Here is a 13,017-nt window from a genome sequence, read left to right on the forward strand (position 1 = left end):
GAAATGTAAATCAAAACCACAGATTACACCCACTAGGCTGGCTACAATAAAAAAAGACAAAAACAGGGCGCCTGGGTGGCTCAGTCGGTTAAGCATCTGCCTTCGGCTCAGGTCATGATCCCAGGGTCCTGGGATCGAGCCCCGCATCGGGCTCCCTGCTCGGCGGGGAGCCTGCTTCTCCCTCTCTCTCTGCTGCTCCCCCTGCTTGTGCTCTATCCCTCTCTCTCTCTCAAATAAATAATAAAATCTTAAAAAAAAAAAAAGACAAAAACAAATGTTGGCAAGGATGTGGAGGGATTGGAACTCTTCTGTTTTGCTGGTGGGGAAGTGAAATGGTGCAGCCACTGCAGAGACGTTTGGCAATTCCTCAAAAAATTAAACGCAGAGTTACCGTATGACCCAGCAATTTCACTTCTAGGTGTATGGCCAAGAGATTTGAAAACATACGGTGTCCACACAAAACTTGTATGTGCCAGTGTTCATGGCAGCATTATTTATAACAGCCAAGAAGTAGCCAAGCATCCATTAACAGATGAATGGATCATCAAAATGTGGTATGTCCGTGCAATGAAATATTATTCAGCGATTTTTAAAAAATACTAATAGTGCTTGCTTCAGCGGCACATATACTAAAATTGGAACAATACAGAGAAGATCAGCATGGTCCTTGCACATGGATGACATGCAAATCCATGAAGCATTAAAATAAAAAAAAGTACCAATATATGTGACAATTTGGATGAAATTTGAAAGCGTTATGCTAAGTGAAAGAAATCCGACACAAAAGGCCACGTAGTGTATGAGTCCATTTATATGAAATGTCTAGAACAGGCACATTCAAAGAGACAGAAAGTAGATTAATAGTTTCCAGAGGCTCAAAGAAGGAAAGGATGGGGAGTGATTGCTAATGATACGGGGTTTCTTTTTGGGGTGATGAAAATGTTCTGGAATGAGATAGTGGTGATAGTTGCACAATTTTATGAATGTGCTGAAAACAACCGAATTGTACACTTTAACAGTGTACTTTAAAAAAAAAAAAGGATGATGCTTATAGTATGCAAATTATCTCTCAATTAAAAAAAAACTCCAATGGCCCCCATGACTTTTCACCGTCTAACGCTTGCTTACACTTCTAACCCTACCTCTTGCTAGTCCTTCCATTGATCCCTTTGCTCAGAGAGGCAGAGACTCTAGGAGTGATTTTTTTTAAAGATTTTATTTATTTATTTGAGAGAGAGAGAGAGAGAGAGAGCTTGAGTAGGGGAGGGGAGGAGAGGGACAGAGGGAGAGGGAGAAGCACGACCTGAGCCCAAGGTAGACGCATAATGCACTGAGCCACCCAGGCGCCCCAAGAGTGATTTTTTTCAAGAAAGGATTTCACTCTGGGATTTGACCTTAGACTGCAGGTGTGGGTGAGCAGTTTTCCTGAGTCTGTGGCCGGCATCCTCATGCAAGCCAGAAAAGTGCCTGAGTAACCTGGTAGCTGCTTCATCTCCGCCCTCTTAACTTCACAGAAAGTTCTGGAGGAGCCGGCCTTGTCCCAGAGAACCCAGGGAAGGGCATCCTGAGAAATTCAGCTCCAGCTTAGCTAAGCCAGCCAGCTCGGAGCCACCCAACGCTCTTCTCAGCCACTCATTTGTACTCAGCCTTCAAATGTCAACTGCCAGCACATAGTGTCTCTGGCCCTTCCTCCAGACTTGGGCAGGCCCCTGCTCCGAACGCCATTCCGTCAGGGATATGAATCCTTATGTGACCGTTTTCCCAGGACGGCAGTAAAATGGCTGGAGCAATGGACACCTTTTTCTGTTCTAACCAAGGTGTTCGTTCGTAGCCTGTCACAGGGCTGGCTGCAATTCTTTTTTCTCAAGGGAGGGTGGTACTTGACTACTCAGCTGTGTTCCTTTCCGGACAGTGGCACCCGTTGGCAGGGACCACATCGGGACAACTCAGTGTGGGGTCCCCAGCATTTGATATAGGGCCTAGCACACAGCAGACACTTAATGTTCATAAAACAAAGGAATAAATAAATACCTAGGAGATGAGCCAGGAGTAGCAGAAAGATGGATGAGCTGGGGGCTGCAGGCAGATAGAAGAGGCAGCTCGGCAGGATAGTTCAGAACAGTTTTCAGAGCCAGGCTCCCATCTCCATCACTTACCCGCTGTGTGATCTTCACCTCTCTGTGCCTCAATTTGTTCACCTTTAAAAAAGAGATAAGAAGGGGCACCTGGGTGGCTCAGTCGGTTAAGCGTCTGCCATCAGCTCAGGTCATGATCCCAGGGTCCTGAGATCAAGTCCCACATCCGGCTCCCTGATCAATCGCGGAGAACCTGCTTCTCCCTCTCCCTCTCCTGCTCCCCCTGCTTGTGCTCACTCTCTCCCTGTCAAATAAAGAAAATCTTTTTTAAAAATAAATTAAAAAAATTAAAAAGACATAAGAATAGCACCTCCTTCAAGGTGTTAGGAGAAGAATTCATCAGGCTAATATTTGCAAAATACTTAGCAGTATATAAGTGCTTGTTGATAGACAGATCAGTAGATAAAATGAAAGAAAGATCAATCATCCTGTTTCTCTTTCAAAACCAGGGTGAAAGGCAATCCCTCCAGAGAAGCCACTGCTGGGGGTCCCCATTTGAGTAGCTGGAAAGCAGTGTGGCACATCTACTGTAAAAATATATAGGTTTAAGAGCACCAAGACATATGCTTGCACTGGTAAGACAGTCTAGACTGGAGGGGAGTGCATTAGCATACTGTTAGTTAAGGAATTATAGCGCTTAGGGTACCAGCTTCTGCACAATAAAATGATTTTTAAAACAACATTTTAAAAAGCTGATTAAAACGTAATGCTCCGTTTAGTTACTGCCACAAAATATTTCGTTCGCAAATTATAGCCTAGCGGATTTAATTTACTTTCTGCTGACACCCATATTAGATGTGATGGACCGGGCAGGCTCAGCAAGGCTGCAGGCTCCCGAGAGGCGGCAACGTAGGGATGTGAGCTTGTGGCCTCCACCGCTGAGCGTTTTTGGAGGAGGTGGCATGACCGGGTCTCCTCCCCACCCCCAGGGCCCTGAGGGTCTCCCAGAGGCCGCACACCATGGTCCTCCCCATGGAGAAGTTGGGGCTCGGCAGAACACCGTGTGCTGAGAACAGAGATTGAAAACTGGTGCTCCGACGACCAAGTTCAGCCAACTGATCGTTAACCTGGCTCACATCGTGATTTCTGGGGAAAAAAAAAAAAGGCCAACATTTACAAATCAGGAGATCTCACCTTAAAATCTGGTTGTTTTGCTACTGTTGAGAAATGGGAGGAACTAGCAATAATGGACTGGTGTTGTCATGGCAACAAAAGGTTGGCCTTTGAGAGGTCACGCGCTTTCCAGTTTATCACAATCCCTGCCATTCCCTACTGTTTCCCCGGCCTCCAAGCCCAAGTGAGGGGCCTCCTCTCTGCTCCCACAGCCCTCAGCTCCCTCCCTGGACTGAAACTGCCTTTTTACGTCTTTTCCTGCTGCACTACAAACTCTCTGAGGGCAGGTATAGTGACTGTTTCATTCACCCTACATCCTGTAGGCTGGCTTGGGGCCTGGAATCCCGCAGGCCCTCAAAACACATTTACTAATCGTATTGGTTTCCTGTTGCTGCCACCACAAATTACTGTGAATGTAACAGCTTACACAGCGCAAATTTATTATTTTACAGTTCTGTAGAGCCATCCTGTAGAGAGAGGGTGTAGGTCAAAAGTCTGACGTGGATCTTGCCCTTCCTAGAGAAGTTCAAGGGGAGAACCCATTTCCTTGCTCACTCGGGTTGTTGGTGGGATTCAATTCCTTGCAGGTTATGGGACTGACAGTTTCCTTGCTGGCTGTCAGCCAAGGACCATTTCTAGTTTCTGGAGGCCACCCACATTCCTTGGCTTGTGGCTGCCTTCCCCCATCTTCAAAACTAGCAAAAGCAGTTTGAGACCCCTCTAAATGCGGCAAATCTCTCCTTTTTCTTCTTCCATCTCATCTCAGACCCAAGCAGGAAAGGTTTTTTGCGTTTAAGGACGCGTGTGATTAAATTAGGTCCACCCAGATAATTCAGGATAGTCTTCCTACCTCTGGGTCTTCAACCTTAAATCACATCTGCAAAGTCCCTTTTTCCATGTAAAGTAACATATTCACAGGTTCTGAGGATTTGGACATAGACATCTTTAGGGAGCTATTATTCTGCCTACTATACTAATGAATGAAAGCTATTGAAAAATCAGCAGGATGGAGAACAACATGGGTGAGGGCAGGCCACCCACAGCTAGAGAGGTGTATCTGGCAAGGTATCTGCCACCTGCTGCCAGGAAGGTGCAGGAGCTGAGTTGGTGGTCCACAGGGAAGGGGGGGACCTACAGGAGGCAGGACGGAGCTGGAAAGGAAGACTTCTCCATCAAGGGAAGGATTAAGGTAGAACACTTTGGGGCCAGTGAGGATGCTGGGTGGGGAAGAGTTAAAATCCCAGGCAGAAGGGCAGGGGTGTGGGTTTGATCTTCCCAGTTATAAACTAGATTTCAGCTTGCCTCCTGACCCTTTCAATACAAATATGATCAGCGGGAGAAGCACCACCTCTTCTCGTGAGGAGAGCTCAGTGTGCCGCCAAGATGTCTGCAAGTAACCAGGGTATACTTCTCACTAGTAACCCCTGGATCGAAGTGCCAGCTTACGCTGAATTTATTCTCTTTCTGTCCCTGGACCTCACTGTCTCTAGAGGAACTTGACCGTTCCTTTGATGTACACACACACACACACACACACACACACACACACCACTCCTGCAGGGCTGCTGTGGGTATAACAGCCTTTATTGAAAGACCAGGATGCCAGAGGGTGAGTGAACATCACAAGCATCCAAGCCAAAAGCTCCTTAAATGCTCATATTAAATATCTTTTATCTTAAGAGCTTTCATGCTTCCTGCATCAGAGATTTCTCACCGGCCACGCCACAGATCCCCCTGGGATCTCACCATCTTGCTGGCTTCTCTAGTCTTTCATTCTTGCTCTTCCCCCCCTCTCCCCATGGGCCCCTCCAAATTCTTCTCATTCTAGGATACAGAGTAATGGCAATATATTGAGTGCTTGGCCCTAATTCTTCACCCCTCCCTTACCGTTTTACCAGGTGACTCTGCAGTTGCCCTCACTAGAAAGGGAGTGTACTTTCCTTCCCCTTGACTGTGGGCTCAGCCACATGACTTGCTGTGGCCCGTGGGATATGAAAATAGAGGATAGAAGCAAAAACGAGAAATGTGCTTGCACAGTGCAACTTGATCTCTTGCACCTCTGTATTTCCTGAGAAGAGTTTCCCCTGGGTCGCTCCTGTCCCTTCGGCCAGGTGCAGAATGAAAACACATGGGCAGACCTGAGCTTAACCTGTAACGAGGAGCCAAGCCCAGAGGGACCCACAGCTTGAAGCAGAGTTGCCCACTTGAGCTCAGCTTAAATCTGCCACCCCACTGTTGACTTCAGACACACGAGTGAGAATAAATAATTGTTGTTTTAAGGCACTGAGTTTTGGGGTGAATTGTTTTTGCAATAATAGCAGACCAATACAGTAATTAGTGCTGGAGGTTGGGGGCGGGGAGGTTGCCAACACAAAAACCTCAACTCCGAGGCGTTGAGTTTGGCACCAGGAATAAGCAGCAGGGAAAGGTTTACAGGGGGCTGGAAGGTGATGGGGAAAGGGTCAGAGGGGGCAAGAGAAGACACCCTGTGTTAAGTAGAGAGAAACAGCTCATAAAACGGTTGTGCATGACGATGCAAATAGCAGCAAATTTGTCTAATGAACTTTTAGAGTTGGGGGAAGACATCTAGGGGCAAAATGTTGAAAATATGACTTTCTTGCTACTAGATAAATGTGAAAAGGTACTACTACAAGAAAGAGAGACGCTTAGCAAACTGTGGTGCATCCATACAGTGAAATACCACTTAGCAACAAAAAGGAATAAACTGCTGAAGGCACAGCAACATGGGTTAATCTCAAATGCATTATGCTAAGTGAAGGAAGCCAGATCTAAAAGGCTGCATACGCTATTACATATGATTCCATTCTGGAAAAGGCAAAACTATAGGGATAGAAAACAGATTGGTGGTTGCCAGGGGTGAGGGGCCAGCTACGAAGGGGCACCAGGGAATTTCTCCAGCTGCTGGAACTGTTCTGCATCTTGATCTTGGCAGTAGTTACATTACTGTATGCGTTTGTCAAAAATCATAAAGCGAGGGGCACCTGCCTGGCTCAGTCAGTGGAGCGTGCAACTCTTGATCTCAGGGTCGTGTCATGAATTTGAGCCCTACGATGGGCATGGAGCCTACTTAAAATAAAATTTAAATTTTTTTTTAATCATCAAGCCATATTCCAAAAAGGATAAATTTAACTATAAGTTATACCTTCATTTACAAATGGAAAGATAGGGACGTCTGGGTGGCTCAGTCCCTTAAGCATCTGCCTTCGGATCAGGTCATGATCCAGGGTCCTGGGATGGAGCCCTGCATCGGGCTCCTTGCTCAGCGGGGAGCCTGCTTCTCCCTCTCTTTCTGCCTGCTGCTTCCCCTGATCATACTCTCTCTCTTTCTGACAAATTAATAAATAAATGAAATCTTTTTATTTTAATTTATTTATTTATTTGAAAGAGAGAGACACAGCAAGAGAGGGAACACAAGCAGGGGGAGCAGGAGAGGGAGAAGCAGGCTTCCTGCCAAGCAGGGAACCCGATGCGGGGCTCCATCCCAGGACCCTGGGATCATGACCTGAGCCGAAGGCAGACACTTAACGACTGAGCCACCCAGGCGCCTCAATAAATGAAATCTTTAAGAAATAAAAAAATAAAAATAAAAATGGGACGATATATCTGCACTAGTCATGGTAACGTAGGTTCTGCTAAAATAATAAATACCCAACTCCAAAGTCTCAAAAGCTTACAGCTTTCAAAGCATATCTCTTTATTACTCTCTGTTTTTATCTCTGGTCAGCCTGGGGCTCTGCTTTATGTTACACTGAAGGACTCTAGGACTAATTTTGATGGGCCAGCCACCTTCTGGAGCATTGCTGGTCTCCGTGGCAGAGAGAAAGAGGAAAGAGGAAAATCATGCCCCAGCACTTAAAGCTCCCACCTGGAAGCGACACATGGCACTTCAATTCCTTTTTCTTGCTGGTCAAAGAAAGTTGCATTGTCATATCTATGTTCAAGGACGGGCTTACCATACACCCAGGAGAAAGACTGCAAATATTTGGTAGACGGCACTAATGAATTCCACAGTCTCCACTATGATGGTGAATTTGTCAATTCCTTTTTGTACTACCACAAATTTTTTCTCTAGACTATATCGTTCGAAGCTATAACATTATGTGGATACAATTTAGAATTATTATGTACTTCTGGTAAGCTGAAGTCTTCTCACTATAAAATAGCTTCATTTTATTAGTCATCTTTTGCTAAGTTAGGCAAAAAGATAGCATGATGGCATGAATCACACACTCACTCTTAAAGTTACCCAGCTGGAAATGACACTTTTCATATGACATGAGTCAAAGAAAGTCACATGACCACACCTAACTTCAAAATGTCAATGCCTTACAACAATAAGGGTTAATTCCTCACTCAAGTTCCATGTCCTTTGCGGGTAATGGGTAGCACTACCCATTCTTCATTCTGTATCTTCATTCAAGGACCCGGGCCACGGCATGCCCATCTGGGACATAATCTTGTGACAGAGGGAAGGAACAAGGGTTCATAAAGCTCTGCTCAGGAGTGCACACATAACTTCCATTCATGTTTCAATGACCAAGCCTGAAGTCCATGGGGTGGGAAATACAGGCCTCTTACAGGGAGGGGCTGTAAATTATTGAAAACAATACTGCAGTCCATAACACTATTTTGGGCAATGCCTTTGCCTTAAAGTCTATTTTGTCCAAAGTTAATAAAATAGCCAACAGACTCAGCATGAAATCTCTTTTACCATTCTTTTAATTCAAATTTTCCATCTTTTTGTTTCAAATAGTACATACCTTGATGTTTCATTTATTTATTTATTTTCCATGATTTCCCATCTCAAGTTTTTTTTTTAAAGATTTTATTTATTTATTTATTTTTTTAAAGATTTTATTTATTTATTTGAGAGAGAGGATGAGAGGAGAGAGAGAGCACATGAGAGGGGGGAGGGTCAGAGGGAGAAGCAGACTCCCTGCTGAGCAGGGAGCCCCATGCGGGACTCAATCCTGGGACTCCAGGATCATGACCTGAGCTGAAGGCAGTTGCTCAACCAACTGAGCCACCCAGGCGCCCTTTATTTATTTATTTGATAGAGAGAGAGACACAGCGAGAGAGGGAACACAAGCAGGAGGAGCAGGAGAGGGAGAAGCAGGCTTCCTGCCAAGCAGGGAATCCGATGCGGGGCTCGATCCCGGACCCTGGCATCATGACCTGAGCCGAAGGCAGATGCTTAACGACTGAGCCACCCAGGCGCCCCATCCCATCTCAAGTTTTTAATGAAACAAGGAACTAAAGACATTTATGGAACAATCTGTGAGCAGAATCCTTCCAGACATTTGTAGACTTTTTCCTCAGTCATTTATAGATGCTTTACCTAAAATTAAACTGGTTAATTTTTAGTGGCTCTCCTTTATCAAGTTTTTCAATAATGTTACGTAGCAACACATTTTCTTTTTGCACTTATATGTAATCAGTTTACACATATTTTTTATTTCAAGTTTTTATTTAAATTCCAGTTAGTTAACATACATGGTAAAATTAGTTTCAGGTGTAGAATTTAGTGATTTATCCCTTACATATAACACCCATTGCTCATCACAAGTGCCGTCCTTAATACTCATCACCTGTTTAGCCCATCTCCCCTCCCACCTCCCTCCATCAACCCTCAGTTTTGTTCTCTATAGTTAAGAGTCTCTTATGGTTTGCTTCCCCCTCTCTTTCCCCTTCCTCTATGTTCATCTGTTTTGTTTCTTAAATTCCACAAATGAGTGAAATCATATAGTATTTGTCTTTCTCTGACTGATTCATTTTGCTTAGCATAATACACTCTCGTCCCATCCATGTTGTTGCAAATGGCTAGATTTCATTCTTTTTGATGGCTGGGTAATATTCCATTGTATATATATACCACATCTTCTTTATCCATTCATTAGTCAATGGACATTTGGGCTCTCTCCATAATTTGGCAATTGTTGATAATACTGCTGTAAACATCAGGGTGCATGTGTCCCTTCAAATTAATATTTTTCTATCCTAGTAGTACAATTGCTGTGTTGCAGGGCAGTTCTATTTTTAACTTTTTGAGGAGCCTCCATACTGTTTTCTAGAGTGGCTGCACCAGTTTGCATTCCCACCAACAGTGTAAGAGGGTTCCCCTTTCTCCACATCCTCAGCAACATCTGTTCTTTCCTGTGTTGTTAATTTTAGCCATTCTGACAGGTATGAGGTGGTATCTCATCCTGGGTTTGATTTGTATTTATTTCCCTGATGATGAGTGATATTGAGCATCTTTTCATGTGTCTTGCTAGCCATCTGGATGTCTTCTTTGGAGACATGTCTGTTCATGTTTACTGCCCACTTCTTAACTGGATTATTTATTTTTTGGGTGTTGAGCTTAATAAGTTCTTTATAGATTTTGGATACTAACCTTTTATCGATAGGTCATTTGCAAATATCTTCTCTTTTAGTTTTGTTGATTGCTTCCTTTGCTGTGCAGAAGGGACTTTATCTTGATGAAGTCCCAATAGTTCATTTTTGCTTTTGTTTCCCTTGCCTCCAGAGACATGGCTAGTAAGAAGTTGATATGGCCAAGGTAACTTGATGTTTTTTTAAAAACTTGGTGTTAGGGGGCACCTGGGTGGCTCAGTTGGTTGGGTGTCTGCCTTCGGCTCAGGTCATGGTCCCGGGGTCCTGGAATCAAGCCCTGCATCAGACTCCCTGCTTGGTGGGGAGCCTGCTTCTCCCTCTCCCTCTGCCCCCCAGCTCGTGCTCTCTCTTTCACTCTATCTCAAATGAATGAATAAAATCTTTAAAAACAAAACAAAACACAAAACTTGGTGTTAGAATCTCTTTTAACTAGAAGGTTTAGGGCTTTTAAAAATGTATTTATTGTGATTACTGATACATTTGAATTTCTTTTTCCACTTTATTTTGTGCTTTGTATTTTTTCCATGTTTTATGTGTTCGTTTCTGCTTTCCCCCCTTCTCCCTACTTGCCTTCTTTTTTAAAATGTTGTTTTTCAGGGTGCCTTGGTGGCTCAGTCAGTTAAGCATCTGCCTTTGGCTCAGGTCAGGATCCCAGGGTCCTGGGATTGAGTCCTGAGTTGGGCTCCCTGCTGAGTGGGGAGTCTGCTTCTCCCTCTGCCCCTCCCCCCCCACTCATGCATGCGCTCTTTCTCGCTTTCTCTCTCTCAAATAAATAAATAAAATCTTTTATAAAACATTTTAAAATGTTATTTTTCTTCTTCTGGTTTGGTCTGTAGCTCTATTTTTATTCTTTCAATGGTAAGCCCCCAATTCTAATGTTCATATTTAATTAAAGTCTAATGCTAATCAATATTTTTATGGACAGTACAAAGACCTTGGATTAATTGAACCAACGGCTCCAACTCTTCGCTTTCTCTGTATGCAAACCCTTTGCCATGATCCTTCATAGCTCCCTCCTGCTATAACACTGGACTCAGTCATGTGACTTGCTTTGGCTAATTAGATGTAAAAAGAGTCTTGAAAATGTGCTTGTACATTTCCATTGCTCTCTTTTGTGTCCCTGCCACTGCCAAGAGAACTTATCCTCACAGCCTGGCTGGTGAGTGAGACACATGGAGCAGAGTAAAGGCCCCAAGCCAAGACCATTCTAGATTAGCTGAGCCCAGACATGTAAGCAAGTCCAACCAAGCTCGGTAGAGCTTCCTAATCCACCCCCAGCTGATACCAGATGTGTGAGCAATAAACAAATATAGTTGTATCCCTCTGAGGTTTTGTGGCTGTTTGTTATGCAATAGATAACTCATGCACACTTCATAACACTTTACCTTCAGTTATCCTTTTATACTTTATATACAATCACTCCATTATTTCTGTTTTGCCTTTCGGAATCCCACAAATTATAAATTGTTCTTGTTTCTTGTCCTGATATTTGTTCATATTTACTCATGTTTGCCATTTTATTTGCTCACCAATCTTTATTGTTCCTCAGGTCTTCCTCCTGGGATCATTTCATTTCTTCCTGAAATATATCTTCTAGAAGTTCCTTCAGTTAAGTTCTGTTGGTAGAAACTCTTAGGGTTTTAACTTTTTTAAAATTTTTATTTATTTTTGAGAGAGAGAGAGAGAGTGAGCACTAGCAGGGAGAGGGGCAGAGGGAGAAGCCGACTCCCCGCTGAGCAGGGAACCCGATGTAGGACTTGATCCCAGGATGCAGGAATCATGACTTGAACCGAATTCAGATGCTTAACCAACTGAGCCACCGAGGTGCCCTGAAACTCTTAGTTTTTGTTGATCTGAACGGTACTGTGTTTTTATTCTTGAAAGACTAAATATAAAATTCTAGGTAGACAATTATTTTCTCTCATCACATTAAGGTGATTATTTCATTAATGATATTATTTCATGCGACTATTATTATCACCACTCCCATTAGTGCCACTGAACAATCAGGAGTCAGTATCACGTCATTCCATTATAGATTATCTGACTTTCCTCTCTGCTTTTAAAATCATCTCTTGGGGAGCCTGGGTGGTTCAGTCAGTTAAGCATCCAACTCTTGGTTTTGGCTCAGGTCATTATCTCATGGTCGTGAGATCGAGCCCCATGTAGGGCTCCTCACTCAGGTTGTAATCTACCGGAGATTCTCTCCCTTCCCCCCCCCCCCACCCCCATGCTCGTGTGTTCTCTCTCTCTATTAAAATAAATAAATCTTAAAAAATTATCTCTTTTGCTTTGTTGTTCTGCAGTTTCACCAGAATGGATCGAGGTTTCTATTCCCTTATCATACCTAGGAATTCAGTGCGCTTCATGAGGATTCTTATCTTTCATCAATTCTGGAAAATTCTCAATCATTATTTGACAATTGCCTTGCTCACATTCACTTTATAATTTCCTAACATAATTGACAAGCCTGTGATGAACCTCCTCACTGTTTCCCATTTCTTTGTCTCTCTGGGATGCTTTTTGGGTTATTTTCTTCAAATCTATCTTTTAGGGCACTAATTTCTCTTCAGCTGTATCTAATTTGGTGCTTAAACCTTCCAATGAGCTATTCGTTTAAAACAGATCTTAGGGCACCTGGGTTGCTCAGTCAGGTAAGCGTCTGACTCAGTTTCAGTTCAGGTCATGATTTCAGGGTGGTGGGATCAAGCCCCGCATCAGGCTCGGTGCTCAGAGCAGAATCTGTTGGAGAGTATCTCCCTCCCCTCCCCCTCTCCTCCTCCTCCTGTTCGTGCTTGCTCTCTTACTCTAACATAAATAAATAAAATCTTTTAAAAAAGAAAACAGATCCGCCTCTGCTGCTTGACGTCTCTGCTTATTTCCTTATGGGTTCTGTGGTTATTGTGAGTTCATATTCATTTGGAAGCCTGAGGGAATTCTTTGAGACCTGGGTTGACAGTGAGTTCTTCTAGACAGGACATGTATTTGTTTCAGCCAAGTACCATAGGTACTATCAACTCAGGTCCATTTTAAATTGAAATATTCAGCTTGTGGGCTTTTGGACCATGCAAACACTGTGGCCATGCGATGGCCAGACTCTAACCATGCATCCATTAGGGGTAAAATGCATTGCCTCTCTACCTAGAGCCAAGGCAGAGAGAGAAAACTTTCCTTGCTGCCTATCTCTGCCCAGCAGATTTTTTCCCCCTCTAGTTTATCCTTCCCCTAAAGATATATCCCTTCTTGGGTCCCAACCTGATATTCCAATTTGGCTCTCATCTTGCCTGGACCTCGGTAGATGCCCCTACAGCTAGTAGCAACATCATTGTTTACCTACCTCCAGAGATGATTTTTAAAA

General features: G+C 43.7%; 1 non-coding gene across 1 annotated transcript; it reads left to right on the forward strand.

Moving 5' to 3' along the window:
• The first annotated feature begins 605 nt into the window (after positions 1-605).
• On the forward strand, positions 606-712 carry LOC116641453. Its single transcript, XR_004301173.1, has one exon. It is a non-coding gene; the product is annotated as a U6 spliceosomal RNA (small nuclear RNA).
• The last annotated feature ends 12,305 nt before the right edge of the window (positions 713-13,017 follow it).

Source organism: Phoca vitulina, unplaced genomic scaffold (assembly GCF_004348235.1).
Source record: "Phoca vitulina isolate PV1807 unplaced genomic scaffold, GSC_HSeal_1.0 scaffold21, whole genome shotgun sequence".
Lineage (NCBI taxonomy): Eukaryota > Metazoa > Chordata > Mammalia > Carnivora > Phocidae > Phoca > Phoca vitulina.